Genomic DNA, 5,551 nt, shown 5'->3' with positions numbered 1-5,551 from the left:
GAGAGAGAGAGAGAGAGAGAGAGAGAGAGAGAGAGAGAGAGAGAGAGGGAGAGCCGAACGGTGTCGATGGAAATGACGAAGAAAATGGCAAAAGCGTGTATTTTCGATAGCACCCTTTCCCAATGCCAGCTTCAGCTTCGTCCAATCGTTTGGTCGTACATGCTATATTTTGCCATTTTTTTCTGTCTCGGTTTTCTCGGGTGCAAAACTATCTGCGATTCTTTGCGAATAACCGAAGAAAGAAAAGAAAATGCGACGCGTGGCGAAGTTGTCACATTACATGTGAGCTCAAACGATAAACAAGTGGCAAACATATGACCAGGTTTGTTATTTTCTGTCTCTTTCTCACACTGCTCGTTGGCGCACTTTCCACATACCAAACACAAAATAAACAAAACGAGCAATATTTCTTTTCGATTTTTCTTCCAATTTAATTTGCCAATGGAATGTGTCGCTCTTTAATTAAACGTAAGTGTGTTGAAAAATGTGTGCGTGCTGCTATATATCGGTGTGTGTGCGTGTGTGTCGACCGATTGTCGTCGCATTTGTTGTTAAGCATGGAAAAATAATGAAAATTTATTAATTCGTATCGTGTTTCATATGTGAATGACAATGAACCTCATTTACACACAATCGCTTCTTATTCGACGCGCGCGATTCGAAAATGAGAAGCGTTTAATTAAAATTTAAACTGGTTTCAGCTGAGCTATTTGTCGCCACACACGCACACACGAACATACATATACGCACATATGCAGGCTTAAGACTGACGTCGAGCAAAGACAAACATACTCCAGATAAAGTTTTTCATAAATAATTGGTTTCATAGCCGACAAAGTGAGAAGTGTCATCCCTTAAACCGCTGCATCAGACAATGGTTTTGTTTCACATCATTTCGGAGAATGTTGAATGGAAACTTAAGCAGTTCGGTCGTTCGCGCGACGACGACGACGGCGACTCGAAAGATACTCCTGCATTTCATTATAATAAAGCAATGAAAAGAAGACGAGAAAATTTTCTAATTAATTAAATTTCAGTCTGACTTTAAAACGTATTGCATTCAGTATGGTGTAACTGACTCCCGATTTATGCCGTTTTATAATGGCAAAACCCGAACGCAGTGCGAACTCTCTTCGCCAAGCACACACACACACATGTGACATTGACAAAGGAACAGAATGTGCGGTGGCTGGAAAATGAAGGAAACTCCCGTGTTTGGAATTGGAAGTGAAGCGAAGCGTGTCTTTAAACCCAAATCGCCACATAGTTTCGGCTCCAAGTTTTTAGCTAAGTTTAGCTAGAGAGACAGCGGCAATGAGTAGAAAATCTCTGCCAAGTCATTCATTAAAATACGTACGCACACATACGATCGTTTTTGTCGCAATATCAAGAAACATACATGCAATGAGCGCACCTGAGTGAATGACCAGAGCCAACACTGTCGCCGGATTCGTATTTACTGTGTACAGAGAAACTGTAAGGTAATGTGCAATTTTATTTAAAACGTAGAGAAATTGCTGAAAAATTACGAAATTGCAGCTTTTGCACACGGATCGAGAGCAATGAGTCAGCTTTGCACATTTTCATCGAAGTTTCTATGTGTGTTTGTGCATTTGCGAACCGCATCTCTGTAATTAGACAAAGAAAATTACTTTGTTTCAAATACCAAACCGATTCATTTTTTTTTCTCTTTATTTTGTCAATGAATTATAGCGGCGACGCGAATCAGAAATTTGTCGCCGTTTTTATTTTGTTTATTATATTCTCAAGTTGAACAATTTATTTTTGGCATCGCCATAAAATCGCAAGAAAAATTTTTATTATACACACTATTAAGCACATTCGATGGCGATTAGATCAACCATACAACTGTATCAACATAGATAGTCTAATTATTATCAAAAAACCTTCACTTCCTTCAGCTTTATGATTAATCACAACGATGAAGACAAGACGAAAGAAAAAAAAAACGTCGCGACGAGAGATAGAGAGAGTGAGATCGAATTAGAAGGCGACATCGAATTTCGATTTCAATGCCTGGCATGTGATTTTATTTTCGGATCATCAACATGATGCCAGGTGACGAGTGAATAAAGTTCAAGACACAATGTTATGGGCTAAAATCGAAACGGCGAATTGAGATATCACGCGAATCAAACAGTGCGTGCACATCATCACCACAACAACAAACGGAACAGCAACAAGCAACAATAATCTCTCGTCACTTGTACGCGACTCATCACTCAAATGCCGTTTAATTGCCAGCTCACATCAAATACCGTTTATGGATTTTGCGTCTCCAAGCAAAAAAAAAAAGAAGCGACCACCAAATGTTCTCTCTCAAAAACGGCATTATACACTCAGAAAGAATTTTAAAGAAAATGTTCAAAAATAATCTTTTCTCCGAATTGCACTGTTTTTGCGCAGAAAATATGATGCCAATGAATCACCGCCACATGATACACACAAAATTCCTTGTTCACACTCGGATGTTGTTATTGTTTCTTTTTGTTCGATGTTTTCCCATTCATGGAACATTCAACATGTATTCGAATCCAATTGAATAAACCCATTCCGTTTATCTTTGTTTCTTATTTTTACCACTAGCTTAAGCACAGTTCACAGTCAATTGGCCGCAACACATTTATTTTTCATCGTAATTTGTCGTGATTTTAATCAAATTTTCCGAAATTTCACTCCTTTTTGCTTTTATTCTTTTGTTTCTGCGCTTTTCCACTTCTATTTTCATTGATCACTATTCAATTGCCACTGAAATGTATGAGACAAAAAACCGTTCCAAAATGAATCCACTGATCGAAATGAATCCAAAATGCAATCGTGAGAGAGAGCGAGAGAGACAACGAACGAACAAACGAACGTAGAAAAAAGATTCAGCAGCCGATGTCAGAATTTGATTTCTCTTCCAACACCGTGAATCTATCTGTCTATACTGTGAGAGACGATCTCAAATCAAAGCGAATACCAAAATAATACGAGAAAAGCCTTCGCATTCTACACGGCTCAATGTGTATATATTCTGTTCAACGTTCCTTATAGCGTGTTTTTGTTGTTGTTGTTGTTGTTGCTGCTGCTGCTGCTGTGTTCATCAACTGAAAACCAATAAAATTACTTTCGTTGTTGTTGGGATTTATTCGCTAAATTTTCCTCTCCTGTTTCTCTTCAATTCAATTCATGTTTATTTTTAAGTTTTTCTCTCTCTCTCTCTCTCTCTCTCTCTCTCTCTCTCTCTCTCTCTCTCTCTTCTCATTCTCTTTGTTTTTGTTGTGATTCAAGAATGTGTATGATCCAATGTTGAAGTTATTGTGAGGAGCGTGTGTGTGTGTGTGTCTGTGCGAGAGAGAAAAAGATTTTGTGTGTGTCGATTGGCCGCATGTATTTTGCGCTGAGAGGGAAATACGGGTGAAAGACGGAAAACAAAGCCGAATGAAAAAAAAAATGGAAAACAAACGATCTAATATGTGAGTATTCGGTCGTTAAGACACTTTTCTTTGTCTTTTTCGTATGAGTTAATGAAAATTGTGCACGCGTGCAAGTCGCAATGGAACAGAGGTCCCAGATCATCATCACTTCGTAGAGATTGGCAACAGGCATCGTTTTTCAAACCGAACAACGACGGAATCATTTCGCTTTTTTTGGTTTGAAACGCATTGAAGCAAACATGCGTTTTGACACACGAAAATATCTTAATTTCGGATCGAGAGAGTGAGAGTAGGGAAAAATGAGAGAAAGTGAGAGGAATAGAGAAATACCTATGAGTGATTCTCGTGCATTTTCCACGATTCATACACCGATTGGTTTTTACACATGACATGGGTGTTTTTCTGTCAGTGCAATCTCTTAGAGATTCTCTCTGTGTGCCTTTCTCTGTTGCTCTAAGTCATGATTCGTGTTCGCAATAGAGAAAACACGTTAACACACAAGCAAAAACGAGATTTCGATGCTGATACTGCTGTCAAAGTGAGCAAACGGAACAAAGTCACAAATGAAGTGTGTACAAATTTATTTATAGTCATTTGAAAAGAATGCTGCGGCATTTAATTGACTTCACAACTATACTCACAAACATAAACACACACAGGCGCGTGTACAGCCGTTGGTTTTTTGTGTGTCTGAATTTGATCTGTTTGAGCGCATTTTCACGGATTTTCCTCTTTCAACAATTCGAATTCCGTTTTTCTCTCTCTTTCTTTCGTGCGGATGTTTATGAACGCCGATCGGTGCGGTTATGTCTGTTCCAAACGAAAAACACACACACACATGCTCGCACTTTGTTCACGCATGATATGATAATTAATTTTTTTTTGAATGTATGCTGTTGTCGGAGACTTGTATGTGCTCATTGCACAAGGTTTTTCAATTAGCATGTGCATATTTTCGCCTGGGTATTTGTGTATGTCGCACAATTTCAACTTGAGTATTGCTTGTGCAATCATTATGAGAGCATCGCCTCATTACGGTGGCTGTGTGGTCGATGTTGTCGGCGGCACAATTTTCTATACAATTTTTGATTATGACTGCTCACGATTTTGAGCAATTTATATTTGCATTAATTTCATTTTAACAAAAATCATATGCTCGAACAAAAATGTTGGTGATTTTATCATGTTATTTTGAAACCCCCTTTTTTTATTCCATTGCCATTTCCAGCAGGTATTAAATTCATTTCGCAATTACAAGCATTTAAATTCCATTCATTGCTCGCCAAAAATGAGGTAGAAAGAGAAAGAGATGGAGAGAGAACAGGGACCGGCGAAAGAGAGAGAGAGAGGGAGAGGGAGGGGAACAGAAAGAGCAATGATGAGAGAGTCATGGGGCGTCGCTTGAAATGTGTGTTTTCATTTAAATATCCAAACTTTTGACAAATACCGGCGTCAGACATAACACCATACATTTTTCACTCCGTTTCATTCTTCTGATTCACTCGCAAAATATTTCCCACGGAGTCATTTCAATCGAAATCATTCATTGCACACATTCCAAACGTATTTATACAAAATTTGTCGCTTTTATTATTCAAATATCCAATTTATTTTACTCGGCACACATTCATGTTCACAGCCAATAAAATTTAATCTCATCGTCTAACCAACATACATCGAATCGAAATAATTTAATTTTTATAACTTCATATTGAGAGCTCTTTGGAACGAAGAGCAAAATTCGGTCTGTTGAATAAATTACTTTTGAAATCTTTTTAATTGGCTTCGTGTTTCAGCGGCTGCATATGATTCCGAACAAAATCTGATTTACTTGCTATTTTTAATGAAATTCTCAATTTAAATCAAAGGGATATTGCAACTTTTTTCACCAGAAAAAACACCATTTAACGTCGTGCCCGTAAATAATTTTACTGTACATTTAGATGGTGGAGCTTGAACAAAAGTTCGACACTATGCATAAACTTCGAAAGAGCTCGATAAACTTGATGAAATACATATAATTTATGGTCGTTGCAATACCCCTATGATTTAAATTTCACCGAAAATCGAGTATCACTATATACAATCACTTAAAAATGGACGGTGAAATA

At 37.8% G+C, this 5,551-nt stretch overlaps 1 protein-coding gene across 11 annotated transcripts in view; it reads right to left on the bottom strand.

The window, feature by feature from the left end:
- Positions 1–3,039, bottom strand: part of LOC129574580 (calcium/calmodulin-dependent protein kinase type IV) — an 18,011-nt gene extending 14,972 nt beyond the window's left edge. For 3 of the 11 annotated variants that reach the window (XM_055456756.1, XM_055456766.1, XM_055456762.1), the window contains exon 1: positions 2,602–2,967. The gene's annotated coding sequence lies outside the window, so the exon portion shown is untranslated. Of the gene's footprint in view, positions 1–792; positions 972–1,079; positions 1,629–1,907 lie in introns of all 11 variants that reach the window. The other 8 variants (XM_055456759.1, XM_055456758.1, XM_055456755.1 and 5 more) reach the window with 8 other exon arrangements.
- Positions 3,040–5,551: the final 2,512 nt, after the last annotated feature.

The sequence above is a fragment of the Sitodiplosis mosellana genome, unplaced genomic scaffold (genome assembly GCF_009176505.1).
Source record: "Sitodiplosis mosellana isolate CC-2019 unplaced genomic scaffold, AAFC_SMos_1.0 Smas_scaffold_6165, whole genome shotgun sequence".
Taxonomy (NCBI): Eukaryota; Metazoa; Arthropoda; class Insecta; order Diptera; family Cecidomyiidae; genus Sitodiplosis; species Sitodiplosis mosellana.
Note: the sequence above shows the minus strand (reverse complement) of the source record. Positions and strands in the feature narration are given on the sequence as shown.